Source organism: Symphalangus syndactylus, chromosome 7, assembly GCF_028878055.3.
Source record: "Symphalangus syndactylus isolate Jambi chromosome 7, NHGRI_mSymSyn1-v2.1_pri, whole genome shotgun sequence".
NCBI classification, from domain to species: Eukaryota; Metazoa; Chordata; class Mammalia; order Primates; family Hylobatidae; genus Symphalangus; species Symphalangus syndactylus.
Window position 1 is genome coordinate 15,074,443 of NC_072429.2, and position 13,448 is coordinate 15,087,890.

General features: G+C 47.0%; 1 long non-coding RNA gene across 1 annotated transcript in view; it reads left to right on the plus strand.

Moving 5' to 3' along the window:
• Window positions 1–12,939, plus strand: part of LOC129485683 (uncharacterized) — a 37,104-nt gene extending 24,165 nt beyond the window's left edge. The window contains exon 3 of the long non-coding RNA XR_008658766.2: window positions 12,854–12,939. This is a non-coding gene — a long non-coding RNA (uncharacterized lncRNA). The remainder of the gene's footprint in view (window positions 1–12,853) is intronic.
• The last annotated feature ends 509 nt before the right edge of the window (window positions 12,940–13,448 follow it).

Genomic DNA, 13,448 nt, shown 5'->3' on the forward strand with positions numbered 1-13,448 from the left:
TATACGCAAATTACGGTACTCGACCGTTGCAGAAAGTACTGAACTTTCCTGTCTCAGAGTCTCTTGGCTCTGATAGTCTTAGTTGGTTTAATTTGTTTTTTCTTTTTCTGTTTGTATTTCCACCATTGCCTCAAATCTTTTTTGAAAGCAGTAAGAGTATCAATAAATACATTTAAACAGACAGATAAATGGAAAGGCAAGGTGTGAGTTCAGGAGTCCGAGAACTACGGTTTTCTTTCTGGCTTCTACCTGCATAAACTTGGACTTAAGGTTCACATGGAAAAATAGAAAAAATAATAGCAAATTTACAGGGAACTGGTGAAGCTTCTATAAAATAGTGCAAGTAAAGTGGCGGTCCAGGGCTGCACTGAGCAAGCGTGCCAGCCACCCACGGTAGCTGTTATTCTTATTATTGTTACCATTACTTTTGAAGAGAGCGGGTCTTTTAAGTGATGAGACTCTGAACTTGCCTTCCATCTGAAATCCTCCAGGCAGGCAATCTGCTGAGCCAGCTTTTTTGCCTGCACATGTCTGAAGGACAGGAAAGAAAAATGGATCAAGCTGGCATTTTCTCCCAGCTCAGCTCAGTAAAAAGCTGTAAAAACAGGCTGCACGTGCCTCTGAGCCAGGCAGGGAGGCATTGAGGACAATATCCCCAGGGCAGCGGGTGGAGGGGTTGGTGCTCACCACAGAACCAACGAGGAGGAGGCTTTTCTGCTAACAAGGTCCTTGCAGAATGCCCATAACGAAGATCATCTGGACTGGGGCAAGAGGTCTGACTTTCTCTGAATCACACCAGGGAGGGCTCAAAGGCTGTCCCCATAGATTGGGCCAGCATGGGATCCTACATACTTATAAAAAACATAATACATCCAACTCTCCTTGGAAAATGTCTACTCATTTTCAAAACCCTAGGTCAATAGGAAGCCTCTGTGAGTTCTCTCCTGGCGCTCCAATGCATCATCTTTCCCTGATGTGTCGCTTCTGCCTCAGCATCTACTTTTTTTTTTGGTGGGGGGGATGGAGTCTCACTCCGTCACCCAGGTTGGAGTGCAGTGGTACAATCTCAGCTCACTACAACCTCTGTCTCTCAGGTTCAAGCAATTCTCCTGCCCCAGCCTCCCTAGTAGCTTGGATAACCCACCCCACCACCATAGCCAAGGCACCTACCACCACGGCCAGCTAATTTTTCTTTGTATCTTTAGTAGAGACGGGTTTCCCCCATGTTAGCCAGGCTGATCTCGAACTCCTGACCTCAAGTGATCTGCCCATCCCTGCCTCCCAAAGTGCTGGAATTACAGGCCTGAGCTACCACGCCTGGCCTCCCAGCACCTACTTTTATTGTGACCTTGTCATGCTGTTCTAGGATCACTAAATGACATATCTGTCTCCCTCAGCAGGCTGGAGGTTTATTATATCTGAATTTTCAGACTCAGCCCTGGACTGAGCTCAGAGTAGTGAAGGCATCAGAAAGCACACGTATGAGGGAATGAATTAAAAAATGGAAAAAAAAGACTTTTATTCGGCAAAGATCTATTTAGTCCATATAATGTGCCATACACTGCTAGCTAAATGTGAGATACAAAGCAATGAACGGAAATAGACAAAGACCCTGTCCTCATGAAGCTGATGTTCTAGGGAGGAAACAGGCAATAATCCAGTACACAAATAAACAAACAAACAAACAATAAATAAAATAAACAAAAGGTAAGTATTTGTGATAAGTGCCACCTCTGGGGCCCAGGCCTGTTCAGAGGATTACCTGTTCTGTCTTCAGGTAGAGGGCTGGATTAGTGAGAGGCCTGTTTAGTCATTATGTGGGCATTGCATTTAGAGGGTGAGTGAACTTCTTCAATATCCCTGATTTTTCTGTACCCTAAAATTTTCATTGCACTACATTCAAAATAAACAAAACACAGTCCTATTAAAGAAGCAGGTAGCTCAGGGTTTAGCAAACCCTAAAACACTTAGGCCAGGGATGGCAATTATGTACCTCTACTGCCTACGACCAGTCCTAGGGCAGACATTGCTAATGGATCATAGCACTCTTTCCAGCTGAGCCTAGGTTCCTTCTCTGCCTAGCACTTCAGGCAGCCACAACCAATCAACCCCAACTTGCATGCAAGTTGAAACCTCTCTGCACCCCTAGCCTGGGGCATTATTATATCTCCTTTCTGGCTGAGAGAGTATAGTGCTGTGGCAACAACTTCAGGGGAAACCAAATCCCTGAACCGATCTTGGCAGTGGCACTTAAAAAAAAAAAATCTGAGAAGAAGAATTGCTTTTCAAATATTTGGTTTCCAAACATATTTATTTGCAACTCCAAGTCTACTGACCATATGCATTACATCTGTTCTGGATTGGGATTCAAACAAGGTTTCTGATTTATTAGCTTTAAAAAATACATCTCTAGGTACCTCTGCACAAAGATGCCCATGAAAGAAGTCTCAGTCTCACAAAGATACATTTCCCTCTCACCATAGGAGTCAAGAGTATTTAGGACCCTAAAGTCCATGAGCAAATCCCATTGCTTAATTTAAAAGAAGGAGAAAAAGGCCTCTGTTAGGCAGCTTCCGGTGCCTTAATGTGAATTACCCAGCCCGGCTGATTTCATATAGCCTCGCTGAGGCTTCACAGCTCAGCAGAGGATGTGCCTCTCTCCTGGGTCTGCCTAGGCTCAGACGAGTTTGCCAGGCTTTCCTGGGTGGCCCCTCTCTGCAGTTTCCTGTGGGGAACATGGCCTTTCCCCTTCAGCCCTTGAATTTGCCCCAGGGGGTCCTCTGGGTCCTTGCCCATGGTTGCACATGGCTCCGCTTCTGCCGCGACCTCCGTGCTTAGCCCTCTCTTCTCCTGGGGAGGGCAAGAGGAAGTGAACTGGCTCTTACTGTGTCCCAGCCAGTGGTTATCCATCTGGCTGAGACAAGCGTTTGGATCTCTCGCAGTCTCACTTTTCTCATCCATGAAATGGGAATGAGAGTAACTCCATCTCTCTGGTTGCCACGATGATTTGATGAACTGACTGAGATCAACAGTGCAGCTCATAGGGGCTGCCCATAAATGATGGGTCTGCAACGGGCCTACAGCTGTGTGGATGGGTTGATTTCATTTTCACAAGAAGCCAATAGACTGGTCTCTCATGCATTGGGGTGCATTCGAATCACCCCAGAACCTTGTCGGAAGACACATTTTCTGATCCCACCCACGGAGTCTGATTCAGACAGTCTGAGACAGACTGAGAATTTGCTTTTTTAACCAGCACTCCAGGAGGTCTGGACTGGACGTCTCTTGACCACCCCTGAGAAACTCTGTACAGATAAAGAGAATCTCACCTCAGCTTTGCAGATAAGGAAGCTGAGGTTCTGAGAGGCATAATGACCTGAGGCAGACCACAGCAGTAAGTAGCTCAGCTGGGATTTGAACCAGGACCAGGACTGTCTGATTCCCATTGGGGGCTATTTTTGTCTGAGGAAAATCCCTGCCCATGGCGAGCCCCTCCTTCAGCCCGCCTGTCCTTTGGCACATCCTCTATCTCTTCCCATGTCAGCCTCTGCCCAGAGAGAACCTGGCCACTGGAGAACATGCTGACCAAAGGTAGCTTAAAATCAAGGCACTGTCGCTCGCTAGCTGCATGACTTTGGGCGGCTGTTTAGACTCCCGCAGCTGTGGATCTGGGCTTCTGTTTGCTCTCCACTTGCCAGTCCACCCTGCTCCACCTGCCTCAGCGGGCTCCCTTGCCCCCAGCCTCTGCTGGGTCCAGTCAAAGGGGGGCAATAGCAGGAGACTGGATGGCAGGAGGGAAAACAGGTCAGAGTGCTTTTCTCCCAGCCTCTCTTGACAGGCTGTGACTCATTACCGAAGGCTACAGCTTCCGCTGGGTGGCCCTCCCTCTCTCCATGCAGCAGGTTTTGTGGGTTCTGATGATCACGCCTCCTGCTGTCCCTCCAATCCTAGGGTTTGCAACAGCTCCCCACGGTTGCTCTCCTGGGAGGACTTCAGCAGCCCTGTCAATTCCCCTTCACCTGCCACCGTTGTAAAAAGCCCTCCAGTGACTCCCTCCTCAATTCCCCACGTGAGTAGCCATCTGTTCCTGGACCCTGCCTGACGCACAGTTTCTATAGCACAAGGAGAATCCTGAGAACTCCATCAGGGTCTGGCAAAGTGTGGCCTGTGGACCAAATTTGGCCCACCACCTGTTTCTGTAAATAAAGTTTTATTGGAATGCGGCCACGTTAATGCATACATGTTTTGTCTATGGCTGCTTTCACATTACAATGGTGGAATTGAGTAGTTGTAACAGAGACCGTATGGACCTCAAGCCTAAAATTTTGACTCTCTGACCCTTTACAGAAAGTTTGCCGAACCCTGAACCCCATCCTAGAATAAGCTAGTCAGTGACAAGCCCCTGGGCACCGTGCCCAGCTCACGGTAAACTGTGGTAAGGTCTGGCTCTTCTTGCCTGGGTGCAGTGGCAGCAACTCGTATTCTCTCAGCCAGAGAACTCGGGAGCTGGAAAGGGGGTCGGGGAGGGCTACCATCTGCTTTATAGGATGCTGGGTCAGAAAAGCCTTTTAAAAAGCAAGGTTTCTTGGTGGCTTGCCACTTGGTGTGCAGGAATCAGCTCTTCCTCATTCTTCCTCTCAGCACCTAGCTCGGGGCTCCCAGCAGAGTCAGCATCTATAAATGTTTGCTGTTAGAAGAATGAATTCAATTAACCACCCATCAATTGGGGTGGAACTTTGCAGAGACCCAGCTCTTATGCAAATCAGCCTCCTTCAGGGATGCTGCAGCTGTCGCCAAGTCTTATCGGATTTTCCGCCAACACTGATTTCTGGAATCCACTGTTTTCACTGTATCCCATTGGCCACCTCCAGGCACCGCTCTCCTTGGTGGCCTTCCTACCTTCAGGCTCACCCCTGCAGGCTGCTTCTGCATAGCCTTCAAAATCATGTTTCTAACACATAAATCTGATCGTGCCATTCCTGTTCTGAAAACCTGTCCATGGCTCCCCACTGCCTGCAGGTGATCTCGTCTCTGCTTGCTTCAGCACAGCAGGCAATGCCCTTCTCCATCTAACCCTGTTCACAGACCCTAGCTCATCTCTCACTTCCCCCTCCCCTCTCCTCCACATTATATTCCAGAACCCTGCAATCTTTCTAGGACCCCAAACATACCTGGATATTTGTCACCTGCTCCCTGGAGCTCCCATCTGCACCTCTGCTCCATGCCAACTCCTACTCATTATTGGGGCCTGTCTGGGGCTTCATCTCTTCCGGGGAACTAAATTGCTTTCCTACCAGCTGCACTGGGTGTTTCTCTGGGGCTCCCCAATATCTTGTGCTGTTCTCTTTGGAAACTTGGAATGTGTCTACCTGTTGTCCTCCCATGCTGTACTATAAGCTGTGAGCAAGGGGGCTATACATGGTGGCCATCCCCCTGGCTGCAGGACACAATGGGTGCTCAACCAGTGAGAGGCTCCTTCCTCCCTCAGCCCAGGCCCTTCCCACCTCTTTGTCCTGTTGTATCCTCCTGAGTACATATGCCCAAGTCTCCCAATCCGTGAGAAGCTACAGGATTCATCTTTCGGGGTGGAGGAGTACATGTTTGTACCTAGTTTCTGCCTAAATACTTGAAGATTCTTGCAAAGTCCAAAACAATGGCTGGAATGAAAGCTACATTATTTAAACATTAAATTGAAACATATTATTTCAAAGAGAAGCAGCCACTCATTTGAATTTCAGAGCTTCTTGGGAAACCCGCCTGCAGCCCCAGATGATCTGCATGTCTTTTGTGCGGGTCCAGCCCCTCGTATTGATGGGCCTGATTGGGATCTGAACTGGAAATCCAGCTTTGTTCTGAGAATGAGATGACAACTCACCCCTTAGCAATTTTTGCTTTCCTTTCTCCTTGAAAGACCATGTCAACCACAGAAGAAATATAAAAGGGCATAACTTGGGTGGCTGGTGGGGAAAAGGTGGTATTTAGCCACTTAATGAGGGTCAAGTGACTTCAGGGGCCAGGAAGGAAATGTAAATGAGGGCAACAAGGTGTGGAGCCACAGGGAGGGAGGGGCCTAAGGCAGAGAGGGGGCCTGCGGCTCACTTCCAGCCTTCGGTACTAGGGTCTTTCACGAGAAACCAGAAATATGGATTTTTTGTAAGAAATCTGGGTTTTTGATGTCAGCAGTGAATTCAAAAACTGAAGCCTGGAGGAGGTCAAACAAACCACTTCAGGTGAATTCAGCCTGCTAGGCCTGGGTTTGCAACCTATGGTCTTCTCTTTACCAAACTTTGATGCTTGCTTTCCTTAGGAATCCTCTCACCATCCATTTTCTTACTAGCCCCATCTCACAGATGGGGGAACCAAGGTTCAGAACCACATGCACAGAGCCACCGGGAAGGGATGGGCTATGTATGATTCAAACCCAGCTCTGTCTGATTCCAAAACCCTGGTCCCTCCACGGTGGCTGAGGCTGTGGCAGGGCCTGCCCTGGGTTTTCAGGCACAGAGGGTGGACTGGTGTTCTGCAAAGCCCTGCTCATCTCCCCACCAGCAGCCAGGGCAGAGGACCCCTTTGTGTGAGCTCAGCATCTGGTTGTCAAATGCAGGCTGGCTCGGCTCCATCGTCTGGCTCCATGTGAGAAATGGGCACTTTAAACGTTGCAGATGCAGCTGGTGGGGTAGGCAGGCCCTGAGAGAGGCTTCAAGGTTGACATACACCAAGGCAGGTTCAAGATGGGAGGACAGTGGGTCCCGCTTTCCCAGTCCCGCCCCGTCTCCCCATCTCCCGGCCCTTCTCTCGTCTGTCCTAGTGGGCTGGCTGTCTGTCTGCTTGTCTCTCCTGACTCCTCTTTCCTTCTCTTCCTTTGTCTTCTCCCCTCCGTGTCTCCCAGCTCTCAGCTCTGCCCTCCGGCCTCACTCCCTTTCCCTCCCCTTCTTTCTCTGTCTCTCGTCGCCTCCATCTCTTTCACTATTCCTCCTTTTCAAGCCCTCTCTGTCCTTTCCTTTCCCCCTCACAGTTTTCTCTCCTTTTCCCACCCATTATTCTTTCTTCTTTGCCCCCCTCCCTCCATCTCTCAGAATAACATGCAAAAACCTTTCACTCCTGACTTCCTTCCCACATTCTCACACAAAGAACAAATAAAGAGAATGTCACCAGCAAGCATCAACCACTGCGTTTCAATAGACCCTTTGCTCTTAGGAGAGGGACAGACGAATTTCTAAAAAAAAATTTTCTCTCTCTCTCTGACATATTCATGACTTGGCATCCTATAGCAAGTTAAGTATTTTTCCAAACACAGCTAAACTGGTGTGCAGAAAGCTAATGAATTCTGCTAAAAGAAGCTTTCATCTGCAAGTCACTAAAATGTTCTGTTGTTTATTCCCCACCATTTCTTTATTTCTCCACAGTCCTCTCCCCCTACACACACACACACACACACAAACACACACACACTCATATGCACCCTCCCTCTCACATGCTCATACACATTTCCTTATTGCCATTCCTTTGAAGGGAAAAAAATTCCGGATCCCAAATGTCTAGCAAAGTTCTTTTGCAAGATCCTCGGGAAAAGGGCAACTAGTTTTTGCTTAGTGCCTTCTGAATTCCAGGGGATCCCTCAGCCTTGGCTAGGGCCCTCCCAGCACCCCTGCCAGGAGAATAGACAACCAGCCATACAGGTGAAAAGCCTGCAGGTCAGAGAGGTGGAGTGACTTGCCCAAGGCCACAAAGACATGCTAGAGTTGAAAGTCAAGTGTCAAAGCACTCCACATGGCAGTCCGGAAATTCTGCGGGTAATTTCTGAGGGCCAGAAAGAAGATCTCCTTTGAGTAAAGCTCATGCATTACTGCACCCGAGAGTATTTCCTCCCCTCTCACAGATAATAGCAACACCAGGAATTTTATCCAAGCTTCATTTACCTCATACCCAGTGTTTCAAATCATCCTTAGCTAACTCTTGGAGATCAGGAGGATGGGGTAGTTTCTACCACCATTTTGCAGGCAGGTAGACTGAGCCTTGGAAAGGTAAAGTGACTTTTCCAGGGTCCTCAGTTGATTGGCATGAGGGCAGAGGCTAGAACCCATGTTTCCGTGCCTTACTATGGATGTGGGTATCATCACCTGAGTGGGAGACTATAGACAGGAGAGGTTTTCAGAGTGACACTGCAGGTAATTTTTAAAAAGTCTAATCTTGTTTTGTCAGTTGCAGACATCATTTATTTGACCTTTGACCCCAGTTTCCACATCCTTCAAATGCAGATAATAATTGCTGCAGGATTCAGTGTCAGAAAAGGAAAGAAGTTGGATTTTAAACAATTCTGAATTTAAAAAACAGCAACCATTCCATAGACCCTGTAGGAGACATTACTAGTGCTCACGAATGGCTTGCTCGCCTCTCTGTCCAGGTGCGTGAAAGGCTGCATCTCCAGCCTGCTTGGCTCAGCAGGGCCAGGGGACTCGCTTTGACCAATGGGTGTGAGCAGAAGTTACAAATGTCACTTCAAACGCATTTAATTCCTGGCTTGAGAACCCCCTCTTTCTCTCTCTTCATCTCTGGCATTGACTGAGAAGACTTCCTATTCCAGATGATGATGTAGAAGATGGTGGAATGTCCTTCCACCGGGACTGTGGAGCTGTTGCATAGAGAACAGTTGCCCTGTCCTCCGGCCTAGACCCAGAACACACTCTGCATAGTGAAAATGCAAGCTTTGTGTGCGAGCCACTGAGATTTGGGGTTATCTGTTACTGCAGCATAACCTAACTCATGGCAGTTAATAGTCACTATAATGTGGGCACGTAAGTTAAGGAAGAGTCTCTCAAAACGACTCAAGTTAGTTTGCTCCCAGATGACCCGTGGCGATGAGGGACAAGCCTACTCACCTGCTAAAAAACCCTTTGCCCTCCTTTCCTGGCCTTGTTTTCTGGCCTAGTCTTCTCCTACAAGCCTGGAGCAGACTTCTGCTGAGTCCTTTCTGATTCCTGCTCACAGAAGGGAGACCTTCTGGGGTCTGGGGAGTTTTCATGTCCTACCCATGACCTCCTACCCACCCCATGTACTCCTGCACCTGCTCAGGCCTCAGCACCCCTCACCTGGAGCACAAAACTCCTCCCTGGCCCCCTTGTTCCAAGTCCTCCCCTTCCTGTCCATTCTCCACAGTGCCCTTTGGTGATTTGTCCAAAACACTACAGTAATAAGGTCACTCACTGCCTAGAACCCTCCATGGCTCCCTTTGCCCTCAGGATAAAGACCAAGTTCCATAACTGAGCTCTTCTGGATCTCATGCCTTCAAAGCTTAGTTGAAATGTTCCCTCTTCCCTGACTGTTTGCACTCTCACACACAATTTTGTAATCTCATTGTTTACACATCAATATCCCCCACTAGACTGTAGGCAACTTCAAGGGCAACATGAGTGTTGAGTCCAGAATTTGACCATAGTAGGCAATGAAGAAATGTTTGTTGAGTAGATAAATAAATAAATGATCTAAATTGAGTTCTAGTTCTTCTGTCAACTGAGTGTATGATTCTGGGCAGTTTATTTCTCCCTCTGAGACTCAATTTTCTCATCTGTAGATTAGGGTGAATAAGGTTTTCCTTGCCTGTTGCATTATCTATAGTTTTTAAACTCCAGGCCCTTTTGGAGGACAGAATATTTGCAATTCCAGGGGATGTGGGATCACAGCATACCATGTCTGAGGATTTTGGGGGAGAGTAATGAGATAATTGATGCAAAAATTCTTTGGAGCCTATACAAAGTTAAAGGATTATTGTTCAGACCCAGTCCCTGCCTTTGGAGCTTACATTCTAGAAGGGAGATAGAAACACATGGGGTGCATTCTCTTATCACCCATCCTAGTCCATGGCAGGTATTACAAATAATTCACTGCACTTTAAGCAGGCATCTCCAATTGATTCATATCAAACTGCGAGATACAATCTATTTGCCATTCTGGCTACAGAAGGAGAAACAATCTTCCCAATCCCAGACAACCATGTTAAGTGCCTCATTGACCCCAGAGAATGAAAATCTCAGCCTCTGTTTATTGAGCACCAGCTTCAAGCCTGGTCCTTTCCCCACATAATCTCTTCCAATCTTCATGATGACCCTGCAAGTCAGAGACTATTACTCCCGTTTCACGGGCCAATCTCTGAGACCAATACCTGGGGCTGCTGACCCTAGTCCACCCATTTGAACCTGGGTCTGTCTCCAAAGGACACGCTCTTGCCACCCTTCCACACTACCTCTCTCAAACAGGAGTGTAGCAGGTCAGGCAGGGGCCAAAGATACCAGCGGAGCCATCCACAGGGCTGTAGAGAGAACTAACACCCAGCTATCCCTTTTCCGGCAGGAATTTTTTGTTCCTGCTGTATTCAGAGGGCCTGCCAGGACTGGAGTCTGTCTATTGGGAAAGGCGGCTCATGCTATTTTGATGTTGAACCCGTGTCCACGGGCCCAGTGATGGACAAGCCTTTTACGCATCTCAAAAATAAAACTCACAGAGTCATTTTCAGCTTGGCCCGAGCTGCGGGCACAGCCCCAGAGGCCTTGGCTCTGCTAATTCTCTCATCAGCCTAATAGGAGAACAATTATCACAGTCAGGATACAAATTTAGCTCCAGACACTTCTCTGGGAACTCAGAGGGCTTGTGACTTATGGCTTCGTTTTAAAGAGGAGCAGATTGTTGACACGAACTCTGGGTAGTTCTCATTTTTCTCGAGGAACTAAGCTGTACTTGCTGTTAATGGTAGAATCATTAGGTCATGGCTGAGGTCCACAAGAGGATAGGAAACCCAGCAGCTTGGATGTAGGCTGAGCTATCTATAATTAACCTAAGAGCCTGTTTATTTGACTCTCTCAATTACAGACTCATTTAAATAGCATTAAAAATAAAAGATGAGCCCCAGGAGCAGCAGAAGAAACATAAGGATGCTCTTTTGTCCAAGATTTCGTGGGACACTATTTGAATGCATAAAAAGCCACTGATAGAGCAGCCACCAGGAAAACTTTCTTTAACAAACTTTAAATTGAGGCAAAAAAAAATGCAAACATGAGCAAAACTGAGCACCCGCAGGCATGTTTTATAGAGAAGTCAAATGATCAGGGTTTGGATGTCAGCTCTGCCATGGGTTGGATGAAACTTGTGCGAGTCATCTAATCTCTGGAAACCTCAGTCTCCCCCTCGGAGGATCAATGGAAAAGGGTCAGCTGATATGGATTACCATCATAGCTAACACGTCTTGAGCATTTATGTGCCGGGCATTGTTCTACGCCCTTTATTTACAGTAACTCATTTAGCTCTTACAGTTCCACAATGAAATAAGTGGTTTTATCATCTTCCGTTTTACAGATGAGGAAGCTGAGGCACAGAATAGTTAAGTGACCAAGCAACGCTCAAGGTACCAGTGTGTGGAGTGTGGAAGCTGGGATTTGAAAGCAGGCAACCTGGCCCCAAAGTCTATGTGCATAACCTCTAGTCTACCCTGCCCTGGGAAGAACCTGCACCACCAGAGGCCCTCAAAACATGATTAAGTTGAATCTATTTCTTTTTCTTTGTGTTCCAAGTGTGGCTTTCTGATGGTTGTGCACATTTTTCTATCTGGTATAAATAGCTTTTTTATTTTTCTCCCTCTGTCCCCCCTCCAAATATCAGTCAATATTGGAGAGAACATAACTGTTTCTGCTTCATGGTGACAAGGTCAAGGCTCCTTTGGAGAATGCTTGTTGGTGCTGTCTCCGTCCTGGGCTGAGAAATCACGGCATTTATTTTAAGCTGAAACATTCTTATATTTAAAGCTTGTCATCAGGCTGAAGTTTGTTTATTGCATTCCATAATTATGATGAATATATTTTAAATAGAAAAAGATTTGAAATGTAGGACAGCTGCAAAAAATATGGTGTCAATCACTGAGAATCAGCCCACATCTGGAGTTAGAACTTGGGTGGGAATGGCTTGTTTTGCATTTTTATGACCAGATGCATCCAGATTAGATGTACCTTATAAACTTCACCCAGACAACTGTCAGGGCCAATCAGCCCTAATTGAATGCGACATTTTCTCCACCAATCCGCCCTGAGCCCAGGCCAAGAATCCCCCCTGTATCACGCACAGGCCCTGTGTGAGCTCTGCTTGCTGTGCACATCGGATCTGTCAAACACAGGCCAAATTAAATACTGGACTTCATTCCACAATGACTTCCAATTAGAGCAGAATGAAGTCTGGAGGGCTTTGAATGCCCCCCTTGGCCCTGTTACTTGGAGACACAATCAGTGGAAAAAGGGGAGCCAAGAGGTCTGCTGCACCCCCATGCTGTGCCCTGTGCATTGTGCACTTAATATGTGCCAGCCTCATGCATTAAGCACTTACTGTGTGCCAGTGATCATGCCCAGTCCCTTACATACACCCTCCCTCGTAGTCCTTCCAACAGCCCTGCAAGGTGAACATGACGCTCCCACTTGACAGGCCAGGAAACGGAGGTTCAGAGAGATGAATGGAGGGTCTGGCCCAATTTGCAGGCCAGGAAAGCTTGAATATTCTCATCATTCTCATCAGCCGGCTTCATTTGGCTAATGGTGGTTGTCAAACTCCCATGGGGACATTTGGACGCGTGGGAGGGCATTTTGGTTTGTTCCAATGACTGGAAGAGCATTACTGGCTTCAGTGCCAGGGACCCGGGAATGCTAAACCTCTTGCAACGGGGAACAGAGCCAAGGAATGAAGAACGGTCACCTCATCCCCCCACCCTCGCTCATTTATTATCTCTTGATCTGACCCCACACAGGCTGGCACCTACAATTAGGGAGTATATCATTCAGTTTGCAAATCAGGAGGCTTTGAGAATATTTTCTTATTCCAGATTTCCCAAGACATCGTTTGTTGATGCATAACTAACACTCAAGTGCCAAAGATTGTAACGGAGAAGGGGAAACAGGACAAGAGGAGAGAAGGAGGAGGATTTCATTTGTTCCAAGGGAATATCCAGTAAATATCATCCCTCAAAATTATTATCAAGGTCATCATTATTACCTCTAAGGTTTGCAAATCAAAGCCGAATTCTGCTACAGGTATGTGTGAACAATAAAATCTTCACAATCTAAGATTTCTACTTCCCAAACTAGAACTAAGGCAGTCTCTTAAAGGAGTAATCAATCATAATAAGAATAATACTGTCTCATGGTCTAGCTCCTATTCCATGAGCTTAATGTATGTCATCTCCAATCCTTACAGGAATCCTGTGATGTGACAGCTATTATTCTGGCCTTTGCAGAGATGAAGAAACTGAGGCTCAGAGAGGTTAAGGGACAGCCCAAAGTCACACAGGTAGCAGGAGGCAGAGCCATATTTTGAGTCTGATTCAATGAACTGGACTCATTTTCTGAACCTTGAACTCCAAGGAAATCATAGCTAGTTTTGGTGACAAAATGCAAACCAAAAGTGTTGTTTTTTCTTAA